We start from the raw sequence: 12,241 nt of genomic DNA on the forward strand, positions 1-12,241 counted from the left end.
TCTCTCTCTCGTCTTCAACCATCTTGCGCCTTCAGTTGCTTTCTCCAGGTTTCTTTCTCCCCAAATTCACTTTCTTTTAATATTTTTTCAGTCAGATCTCTTTCATATATCTTCTTTCTCCCACTTCTCTCTCCCCCTCTCTTATTCTCCCACACCTTTCTCTCTCTCTCTCCCTCTCTTATTCTCCTACATCTTTCTCTCTCTCTCTCTCTCTCTCTCCCTCTCTTATTCTCCTACATCTTTCTCTCTCACTCCCTCTCTTTTCCTCATTCTCCTACAGCTGTCTCTACTCCATCGCCTGCTGTTTCTCCCTCACTCTCTCACCCTCGTGCTCAGGCAGCCTCGGGTCAGGTCAGGCTTAAGCTTCTCGTTTACGGTTAGCCTGGCGAGTCCCTCCGTGGAATTCCTCTCGTGAAATGATTGATAAATGGGTGACAGTTTTCCGAGTGGGCAGGCGAGGTGATTGATTGAGGGGTGACAGGTTATGGACTGTGGATACACGGGGGGAATATTGGCAGTAATAGGCAGGTTTTTGTGTGAGGAGACCGGGACGACGCGACGGGTGGGTGGGGTCGCTGAGGTAGGTAACAGGTGCTTACTGGTCCGCCTCAGGGGTCCTGTCCCACGGCTACTTGGGGGATGGAGAGACAATTATATGTGATTGTAGACGCTACTACTACTGCTGCTGCTGTTTTTATTACTGCAGCAGCTACTGTTTGCCACGAATGCTGTTTCTAACATTTGAATACAAGGGATTCGCAGTTTTCAGTTAATCTGGTATTTTAGTCTTGAAACTACATGTAAACCACAGCTCACAACGCGGAGTTTTGTAGCACCTCGATGCTCATACCTGGGCGAGCTGTGTCCTCTCCTGGTCGGTGGCGGTGGCTGAGTGCAGCATTTCAAGAAGTTGTCTAACAACAATGAGGGATGAGTGCACCTCCTCCACGATTTGTCAGACGGGAGAGAATGGCTGTGCCAGTAATTATCCCGCATTGATGGATCCTAAAGAACTCCACTGTGAATACATCAACATTTTTTCATAGTGGTGGAGGCGGGGAGGAACACTGCGACAAAGGACGAAGTGTAAAAAAGGGACTAAGGATTCAGTAAGTCACCTCGCCACAAAGACAACATTGTGCCAGTCGCGCCCGAGGAAGAATAGCCCATGATGAGGCGACTGACGGCGAGGATCTGAGGCTGAGGGGGGGGAGGGGACTAGTGAGGAGAACCTGGGATAAGAGATGAGGACCTGGGGAGCAGTGAGGGTAAGAGGTGAGGACTTGGGAACAACCCAAATTGATGGGCCACGACCCACTGTGAGGGGTGAGGCGAGAGGGCAGGACCCGGTGAGGAGTATAAGGACAGGGAAGGATAAGCGAGAGGGTGAATCAAGAGAGCCGATGACTTCATTGGACCAGAGAACAATCCGATTTGATGGGGTGAGGACCATCTGTGAGGGAAGAGACGAGAGGGCAGGACCTGATGAAGATTATAACGAGAGAAAACCAGGATAGAGACACAAGGGGACCGGGGAGGTGGTGAAGACTTCCTTATAGGAGACTCGCTTGTGCTCACGACTCCCGACTTTTCCCTCACACGACTGTAGCTCCCAACTCACCCCATCCTTGTTAGCATAATCAAGAGGAAGACCGTCAGATAAAAAGATTGTGACGGCCAGACAAATGTTGGCAAAAAGATCAAAGCAAGAGAAAGAAATTTGGCAGGCCTTCAAGCACACCAGGAGAGGAGGAAGGGATGAGGGGTGGGTTGTGGCGAGTCATCCTGGTTCTGAGGAAGCGTCAAGCATTAAGTCCTCATTGGCAGTTGTTAGCCGGAAAGGAGCGTCCTGAAAGAGATTTGTGTCCTCTCCTCCCTTCAATGTGGAATTAACAAATTTATTCATTCATATATATATATACATTTATTATTCTCTTTTATGACTTGGTCGAGGTTTAAGGCAACACATATTTGTTTACTGTGTTCAAGTCAGTCATACAGCGGGGAAGCTGACGGGAAGGTCTTGACGGAACATGTTTTTTTTTTTTTCAGGGCTGATGGTGTAGTTTACCTGCTGTGTACCTGTTGTATACCTGTGTTCAGTAGTTCTTGTGAATTTATGTATAGTATAAAGACCTATTCCTGCCAGTACAGTTGTCTTGTGTGGTCTTAGTTGATGTAGTTGTCTGTGTAAGTGTATATGATGTGAATATTTCTGGCTGTCTATCCCTGTGAATGTCAGTATTAGAGAGACATTCAGTATACAGAAGCTTCTTGTTTACCCCGGGTGTGTAGGATGGCTCGCGCTATATTATACAGCCTCGTGGTAATTTTCTCCACGAGGATGAAATAATATTATACTCATAATATGTTTTAACAGGGAGAGCTCAGTGGTTGTGGGGAATATGACTTTATCTGTTTTACGAAGAGAAAGATAATTTTGTGTGTTAAGGAAATTATACATTTTTGTGTAATTACGAAAAAAAAAAGGTAGAATTTTTACGTTAAATGAAATGTTTATTTTTGTTTGTTTACGAAGAATCTCTAGAATTTTTATCATATTTTCGGAAAACAAACATATATTGTGTTTATTAAAAAAAATAACAGGATTTTCTTCAACTTTAATAAAAAAAATTATATTTTTTGTAATTTTGAAAAGTCAACAAAACTTTTTTCACATTTACAGAAAAAATCAACAGAATTTTATACACTGCAAAAAAATTAATAAAATAAAACAAAACAAGGACCAGGTAAAACCCCACTGGTGTATAAAGTATTTAGGTAGTGGCGTGTAACAGAGTAAGACCGTACCAGCAGACTCTGACGGCCAAACTGCCTGGGTGCGCCACTTTCATTGTTACATGCCAAATTAAGCCGATTCTTATGACAGCCCTTTGTCCGCTCTCTCACTGGGGGATTTTCCTCCACGCTTTGGACAAGTGAGAGAAGATTTAAAAATGTTAATTAGCCGCTGCAGCCCACCCGCCACGCCAAGCCAAATGTTGGGGGCTTTTGACTGGCGCCCCGTGCTGACGATTGTGGCGGCGTGGGCTGACGAGGTGCTGCTGCCGAGGGTGTGGGCTGACGATTGGGGTAGCGTGGAGAGAGAGAGAGAGCATCACTAGGTAAACACACTAGTAACTTAAGTCGAGTGTTAAAAACAATATTACAAGCAAGAGTCGAGCACCATCACATTACAAGCTGAGGATGGTTGAATAATAAGGTGTTTGTTTGTCCGTCTTAATGGTGGTGGATGACCTCGAATCAATTATCTATCGTTTACCTTCATCCATACAGGAATAATTCTCGTATCATGAAAGAGCCCCATGGCAGGTAGAAGACGGGTAAACGTTCGCCTGGCGCAACTTATTTGTGCTCCATTGCGGGGTGCAGGTGAATGCCAAGGTAGTGTAGTGTTGACTTATCGTGCCGACGCTGTTTTTAGAGTACGTTCTTAAGACTTAAAGTTCATATGATGGATGAGAACATTTGGAACAAGTTGGAGATGTTACAAAAACGTTTAAAATTTTTGTGTCGGGTGTGGCAGCGTGGCGGTGTTTACAGTGTCTTCAGCAACAAGTTGGGAGCCACTTGACAACTCGGGTGATTTTAATAACTCAGAAGTTTTCCTCGTGTGAGTGAAGGTACTCGAGGGAGGTGAGCGAGTATTTGAAGAAGCAAGAGCCTTCCAAGTTGAGTTGAGAGTTTAATGAAGTTGCAGTGTTAAATTAATTCTGACAGTGGAGACCCGCCATTCTTTCAGGCAACATTTATTTTCCTTGCCGTCTCGTGTCACTAAGATGCCGTTTCTATTTTGTAAAAATTGGGAGGGAAACTTTGGAATTGAATTTCAGGAATAAACGGTTAAAGTTTGGAAGTTTGTCTCGCGCTGAAAAATGTCCATATGAAGTGTGTGAGGTGAGGTACTGGAAACTTTGTTATAACCACTGTGTTAAGTCCACCAGGGGCTGTCATATACCCAAGACTACTCGGTGTTTTTTTTCCGGTGGTGGGGAAGTGAGGAAACTCCCCTCAGCCGGCCGTCTCCTGCCGTAGGGTTCTTCTTATTCTCCCCCGCCCGTCCAATTATCTCCCTCAGCGGCGATGAAGACAGTGCTCTCTCTCTCTCTCTCTCTCTCTCTCTCTCTCAAGCGCTGTTTTTGCCACAAGTCACTTTTTGTCCCTCTTCTTCCTCCTCGTCTCCTTCTTCAGCAGCGGAGCGTCATGACTGGCGCCGGGGATCTTCTGGAGCTGTCAGAGGGTGGTGGTTGGCCCTCGTGAGTAGGTGTGCTTGTTTGGTTGTTGACCGTCTGATGTGAGGGTGGTACTGACTGACCATGTTGAGGTGGGGGGCACTAACCTAACATATAGTAATGCTGGTGAAGTAATAGGGTGGGGATGGTCTTACTAAATAATATCTCTCCTTTACACACGCCCGTGGAACACCGACTTGTTACAGTGTAGTTGTCAGGGTGTCAACAAACTTTTCCTTACCCGGGGCTTATCTCTTGCATCACTACAGATATTTTGATAAAACTTCTCGTGAGTTTTCTGAACAAAGTGCAGACCATAAAATTCTATCTCTGTTGTTAAAGGTCAAAGCCAAGGTTGAAGGTCAGAGGTCAAATATGGGAAGAGGCGTGAGGTGTAGCGCGGTACTCCTGGTGTTATATGAATCTTTGATATATATCTCTGAAGAAATATATACAGTACAACAATCCTTTCATGGAGGGTGGCCATGTTGGGATACTTGTAGAACACAGGCAGGTGAGAGGGGACGGTGTTCGGGGAGGTGTATACCTGGTGGTGACGAAATCGTGATAAGGAAACAAGTGGCTCTGATGGTGATAGCAATATTGAGTGCTGAAGGTGGCACTAACAGGGGGGGGAGCAGTAACAGTGTTGGTGGTACTAGTGGAAGGTACTAGGATTGGCACTATCACTGGTGGCTGGCATTAATAGTGACGCTGAAGAGGGTACTTTGAGTGGCACTTGGTTAGGGGTATAGCGGTCGTGGGTGTGTCAATATTTTGAGAGTGACCCCTGGCACTTGAGGCACCGGAATGGCTCTCGTGGGGAGTTGATGTGATGATGGTCGAGGTTTATGACTGGCTGCCTCGCTGTCGTCTGCTTATTGACCAGCCGGTGATGGCACGGCGCTATTGACACTTTCTTTATCGTGTTAGGTACGTGACCTCGTTTGTGCAGTGTGAGAGTGTGTTGTTGTTTTGTGCCTAAGACGTTGATGTTATTAATGTACTCGGTCATTAAAAATGGAATGTGAAATAATAATAATAATAATAATAATAATAATAATAATAATAATAATAATAATGATAATAATAATAATAATAATAATAATAATAATAATAATAATAGCGTTTCCTTGCCAGCGAGAACTTTCATTATTTTTCAAGTAACATGACAGTGATATGAAGTTGGAGCAAGACAGCGACAGTAGACTCATCAGATTCACAAGTGGTAGGAGGAGGTCTGTGTGTGTGCGTTGGCGGCAGGCCCGGGGAATATTACCTGAAGAGACCGTCAAGTGGCCAGCAGCCCCCAGCCGCCCTCCGCCTCGTCTTAATCGCTCAAACGTGTGTTCTCAAGACAGCGGTAAATATTTGGATTTTCACTCCGCTCTGAGGTCCCGCTCTTTGGTGTGTGTGTGTGTGTGTGTGTGTGTTGTAGTGATGGTTGGGGGATGTGATGGTGATTATGTGATTTATGTCGTGGTAAATGTGAGTTAGTAGTACAGTTGGAGTGGTAGAGGTAGTTGTGGTAGGAGGGCGATGTGAGGGGATGTGTAGTGATGACAGAGAAGATTTTACCAGAAACCGGGAGCTTAAGGGGAAACGGTGAGGGGACTAAGAGAGAGGGGCGTCACTTGAAGATTTGTGTTGACCAGTGTCCTCTCAACCCCCCACCCCCATCATCCCCCCCAACAGGGCCACAGGAAGTCTTTCGCCGACAAGTGGAGAGAGAGAGTTGGGGGTGGGGGTTAGGTGATAGACAGGGATGGGAGGGGGAGGGGTTAGGTTGGGGGTAGTGAGAGTGAGGAGATGGGTATTAAATCTAGGGTAAGGGAGTGAGGGGGTGTGGCAGGAGAGAGTCTGGTGGCAGCTCCTCGTAAACCGGTAGTAAGCTTGGTCATACCCGTCGGGGAGACAAGTTGGCACTAACGACGACCATCATCTCCCGCGCCACCACACACACACAGGCACACCTCGTAATGGCGGCTTACCCTGCCCTCCCCGCTCATTGCCTCCACTCCCACCTTTGCTGCCTAAAATCTCCAGGATTAAGGAATACCCATACAAACGTCAGCTTCCCGGATAACACGAGAAATACGTTTATCACAGGGCAGGGCAGGGCAGGGCAGGGCAGGGCAGGGCAGGGCAGGGCAGGGCAGGGCAGGGCAGGGGGGTGGGTGGAAGAGTGGCCCTTCTTCTACCTGCTATTTCATCAGGGGAGGGAGGGGAGGACTAGACTGTGATATAATAGTGCGTGTTGCGACGACTTGAGGTGACGACAGAATGAATAGGTGACTAGATGTGCCCCCTACAACACGCAGCAACGTCGACGCCCTGTAGGTTGACAAAATTGACTCCACACTCACAGAGACTAAAAGACACCAACTATGTATTAACTGTACTGTGTTTTAGATGAATATAGATCATAATTACCTTTTATATGTATTGATAAAAGGTGTACAGGTTGTTGACATCCCTTTTATGGTAGGTTTGTCGTGGCTTGGTGTGGTGGACTGAGCGAGGTGTGGGCGTGGTTAAAGACTCCGTGGTGTGACCTGCATGACGGAGCGTTACAGCACCCCGGGGGATAGGAGTTTAATATATAACGGCCGGTGTCCTCGTTATGGTCATTACTGAACTAAGAGAGAATGTTGATGTAATTCTTCCCTCGGGGTCCATTATTCCAGCAGCCCGAGTCTTTGGTAATGGAGAGAGAGAAAAAAAAAGTTACAGTAATGTCTTCGTCGTCCACTTTATATGTCAGTGATCCATTGGTCATCAGGCTCCTCAGGGGGTCCACAGGTGATATTACGTTGACAAATCTTCCTCGTGTTTCAAGGTGTTCAGTCCACTTATTGCGTTCTTGTAGTGAACAGACAGAGAGAGAGAGAGAGAGAGAGAGAGAGAGAGAGAGAGAGAGAGAGATTACAATCTCTTTGTCTCCTTTAGAAAGTCGTAAAACACAGTCAAAACTTCATTATATAGTTGTATTTGAATTAGTGGGAACAAATACCGCCCCCAACACTCGCCTCGCCCCCAACACTCGCCTCGCTACCGCTGCCTCGCCCCCAACACTCCTGCCTGCCTGCCCCAACACTCGCCTCGCCCCCAACACTCGCCTCGCCTCGCCCCAACACTCGCCTCGCCCCCCAACACTCGCCTCGCCCCCCAACACTCGCCTCGCCCCCAACTGCCTCGCCCCCAACACTCGCCTCGCCCCCAACACTCGCCTCGCCCCCAACACTCGCCCCACATCACAACAACTTTCCTTATACCAACTTGTGGCAAAACACTCCTGAATAAACAGACTTATTCATATTTTTTTTTTAGTCGGCAAGAAATTCGATGTTATCATTATAATTGGTTCTGGATTAATTGAATAAAATCTTCATATCATAAATTTTAAAACAGGTGAGAGTCATTTGAGATCGGTCTACACCTTGTCGCCAGGTAGGAGGAGTGTCAATCATCAGTTTTGATTGGTGGATAATTTTGTCGAGTTTGATTCATGGTTTGTCTTCTGTCTGTCTGTCTGTCTGTCTGTCTGTGTGTCTGTCTGTCTGTCTGTGTACGGTGATTTCTCTTAACTGCTTGTGTGTTTTGCCTTACGTATTTACTTCTCTTTGGTTTGAGATTATCCTTCATTTAGGGAGTTGTTCAGTCTTGTAGTAGTAGTGTCAGATAACAATGGTTGGGTTCAAGGTGCTTGGTTATGTTAATTAGTTTTGGTTCGGTGATTCTAAGATTTGGTTTCAAAATACTCAGATTGTTGGTCATTGGTTGAAGTGAAGCTGCTTTCTCTCCAATTAGGTTCGGTTCGGTTCGGTTCCTGTTGTGGATAGAAACAGGTATTGATAGTCTCTTGTCCTGGTACCAGTATACTTAATAGCCCACCTTTTGAAGGTCAATATAAACTACAATTGACCTATACACGTATTCATAGTGAGCTTACATAGTATAACCTGTATAAGAAAACTGGTATACATAATATACTGTAACTGTCTAGTAAGAGGTTGGTGTACAGTTTACATACAGATAACTTTAGGTTTTATATGAACGGGATGACGAGAGAGGGTGAGATGGCAGGAGATAAGAAGTGTGTTTACATATTTATATTTGTTGTCATAGCAGTTCTCTGTCGTTTTCCACTCTTGCGTTAAGTTCTACGTATTATTTCCTCCCGGGTTGAGGTTCCTGTACTACTAATTCACACACACACACACACACACACACCCAGGAGAGACGTAAAGATAGTTGGTATGTAAATAAAGATTACGTTTGAACTGTAAGTTTATAAAAGTGGTTTTTTTTACAAAGATAACAGATAAGTTTAGCCTCGAGTGAGAGAATTGGTGATCATTTTCGGCTCCCCGGCTGGTTGAGGTGCTCGCCACTCTCCTCTTCCCTCAAGACTAATGGCGTCATTTTTGAGGTAGGAACGAAGGAGCTGCAGGAGGATTCGACGATGTCTGTAACGCCAACGATAAGTGGGTCGTTTCGGATTATCGTCGTTAAGGTAACGAGGCGGAGTAACAGTCCCGGGCGAGGGATGCTCACGCCGAAGCTATAATTGTGCCCATGTAACCAATTCTAACAGTAATGGCGTGATAGAAATTTCGACTGTCTTTCACGTCTGCTGGAGGTCTCTTGGATTTAATAGAGTACAGAGAGATAACATCATCCATTTTAAGCACCGTATAAAATATGTCATACCAAAGTGCTCACAAGGTAAATGCCTAAGCCCCGTTCAGAAATATTTTTAAAGTATTTTTTTTTCGCCTTTTTTGCTCCCTAGTTTCGGGAGGGGGACTGCAGGGCGAAACATTTCCAAAATGTGTGAGCATAAAGACGGGGCCGCGGCTCAAAAGAAGCTTGTCCACTCCATCGGCAATTTGTATCGACGCCGGCCGGAGATGGGGCCGCTATGGCGCATTTGTGGAGTGAGCGCCAGCCAATGCTTTTAGTCCAGGGAGTCTGGGGGCCGGGATGCTACGGGGGGCTGGAGGTCGGGATATTATTGGAGGTTGGAGGCCGGGATACTACTGGGGTTTGGAGGCCGGGATACTACTGGGGGCTAGAGGTCAGGATATTGATGGAGGTTGAAGGCCGGGATATGAAAAGAGGTTGGTAACTGGGATGCTGCTTAGGGATAGGTACCGGGATGTTAGTCAAGAGGAGGATGGCGGCCTGGTGCTGAAGGCTGGGGATGTTTATAGAGGTGTGACGACCCCCTCTGGTGTACTCTGGCCCTGCAGGAGGATGGTGGTTTTAGAACCTCGTCAGGAAGGCTATTTAAGGTGTTAACATGTTCACCTTCGAGTTCTTTCTCCGTCGGGTGATGGTGTGGTAAGCGGTTAAGGTCGTTTATATAAGAGCACCACCATAGACACAAAGGTGGGCAAACGTCCGCCTGTCGCAGCTCTAGTACGCCAGGTGGTGTTGATTGCTTATGTGTGTGTGGGGGCGTTGTTTTCACCAGCCACATCCTGTTCTTTAGTGCCGTCCAATATATTCCGCACCATTCATGTATATGCCATACAAATCATGCCGAATAATCTTTTCTCATATAATTACACAGTATATCATAATTATTCCAATTTGCCCCCGAGTGAAAAAGACTCACAGAGAAGGTAAATTGGGTTTGATTGGCATTCATTATCTTTTTTTTTTATTCGTGGCAAAAATTGAGCACGTGAGCATGTGTCTCTATTAAGAGGGTGAGTGTAGCTTTTGTATTGAGCGGTGGCAGGTAGGGTGGTGGATCATCCCCAGGTGAGCGTCTGAGACATACCTGTCCCATAAATAAGACCGAGACCCCACACCTCTCATGGGTGTGTGTGTGTGTGTGTGTGTGTGTGTGTGTGTGTGTGTGTGTGTGTGTGTGTGTGCACACGCGGGAGAAGACTACAAGGAGTATGGTGTGTCGGGAGTAGGAATGTTAATGTTTCCCCTGAAGACACATCAAGACGTGGCTGCAGTAAATTATTGATGGTGTCGCTTGTCGCTCCTCCAGTTATTAACGAGCGTTCTCTCACTAATGCCTCCTTCTCCTCACCCTCTCCTCATATCCCTCTTCCCGCCCTCCCACATCCCTCTTTGTGGTTCTCCATCCCTCACAGCAGGTCTCCCCTCAATCTCTCACCTTATCATCCCCCTCCCCCCTCCCTCCTCATTCCCTCACCTCGTCATCCCCCTCTCTCCCTCCCCCCTCATTCCCTCACCTCGTCATCCCTCCTCCCTCCCAACAGCTCACTGCTGACGCCCCATGAGTTATGTCCCTCCGGTTTTACTGTCGTGACGCTATTAATGATTTTAATTGTTACAGTTTGGGTGGAGTGAATTGTGGGATGTTTACCATGTGTGTGAGGGAGGGGTGAGGGGACTTGTCGCGTTACTGACTCTGCACTGCACTATCCACTGTTCACTCCAATTCGGGGCCCAATAGTGGTGGCTGCTTGTGTCTGTCTGTTACTAACATGTATGGTGTGGTGTGGTATGGTGTGGTGTGAGGCTCTCGTGGTTGTCAAGTGTACCATACTGGTGCCCTTAACACCGCCTCTTAGTCTACCGGTCCCATTAATTTTACACCGTGTCACCTGTGCCGCCGTAGCCTCTGACGCTAATGCTTTCAAGATGATGTTCTTGAACACTTCGTTTGACTTGTCCGAGTGAATTGCAGGTGAATAAAGCTATTTGCTATATTATTGTGAAAAATGTTTCATGGTTGACAATTTTGCACTTTCACTGAACTCTTGTGTGAGGTGACCCAGCAAGCACACACATTACTAAAGTAGGCAGTTGGTTGTAGCACTACAGGCGACCCCAGCCTGCGACACTCGACCTCTGGTACACCCCAGGTGACACCCACTTTGACCAGTGGTCACCCTCATCCTAGAAGTCCATTGGTACTTTCGATGTGGGTACAGGATAGTGCTAAAGCTTTTATCGTGTGTGTTGGTCATTTTAATTATATTTGTGTTTATTTATTATTTACAATTATTTGTAGATTTGGTTATTTGTGATTAAGAAATTGTTTGTTTATGTTGTTTTATTTATTGTTCGTCGAATAATATAAGTTGTGGTTTTAACTGTAGCTTATGTGGTAGTAGAGAACACAAATGGTTTCAGTGTTCTGTATATAAAACTAATGAGACTAACGTGTGTATCTCAACTAATGTTGGCTGCCCCCCTCCCCTCCCTCGCCCCCTCAGTTTGTCCTGGTAAACGACCTGTTTTGCCAAGAGGTGTTCGAGACCCCGCAGGTCACGCCCTCGTTTATGGTCATATTACAGCGGCTGCTCATGTGTCGCCCACCACGTGATTGATGGCCTCAGGGCGTCGCCAGGCAATTACAGACAAACCTATTTTTTTTTCATGTGGTATATAGGCTGCTTCACCTGCTGCTTCACGTGCTTCTGTCTCTAGGATTGAAAGTGTGTGTGGAAGTGCCTCCCAGGTTCCTCCCTTCCCCCTGGACCAGCCTCCCTCCACAATTTCGCTGCCGACAGGACTAATTGTCAGTGCACATGGTAAAGACTCAAGCTTCAAGGAACTCGGTAAACACGTTTGCTGGTGAACCTTGCCGGACGGTCCATCATTGTGAGGCAAAACAGATTTAGTCCACCTAGGATATCTCGGAAATAGTCCTGGAAACTCTTAACTGGTATAATGGTATTTTAATAATGGCGGTGCAGGAGTTTTACGATGGCGCAAAAATGTTAATAGCGGCGGCTGGGAATTTAGTAACGACTCCCGCCATTTTAGGTACACGTGACCTCTAACTAATTTGAGAAACCTGTATAAAGAAACTCTCCGGGTTTTTAGTTGTTTTCATCTTAATGTTTTTGTAGTGATTATTAAAACAGAAATATGGTACAGGTGAATCTTAAGGGTGTAAAAATACTTAGGTTGGGTCTTATTAACATGGGAGTGTATACAGTACTTGTTATGAATGGGTACCTGACTTTACGGATGGGGAAATGGTAACG

The 12,241-nt window shown here is 46.2% G+C and overlaps 1 protein-coding gene across 8 annotated transcripts in view; it reads left to right on the forward strand.

The window, feature by feature from the left end:
• Positions 1-12,241, forward strand: part of LOC121866828 (plexin-B-like) — a 441,813-nt gene that overhangs the window by 233,829 nt on the left and 195,743 nt on the right. The window lies entirely within an intron of this gene.

The sequence above is a fragment of the Homarus americanus genome, unplaced genomic scaffold (assembly GCF_018991925.1).
Source record: "Homarus americanus isolate GMGI-L3 unplaced genomic scaffold, GMGI_Hamer_2.0 scaffold40108, whole genome shotgun sequence".
NCBI lineage: Eukaryota > Metazoa > Arthropoda > Malacostraca > Decapoda > Nephropidae > Homarus > Homarus americanus.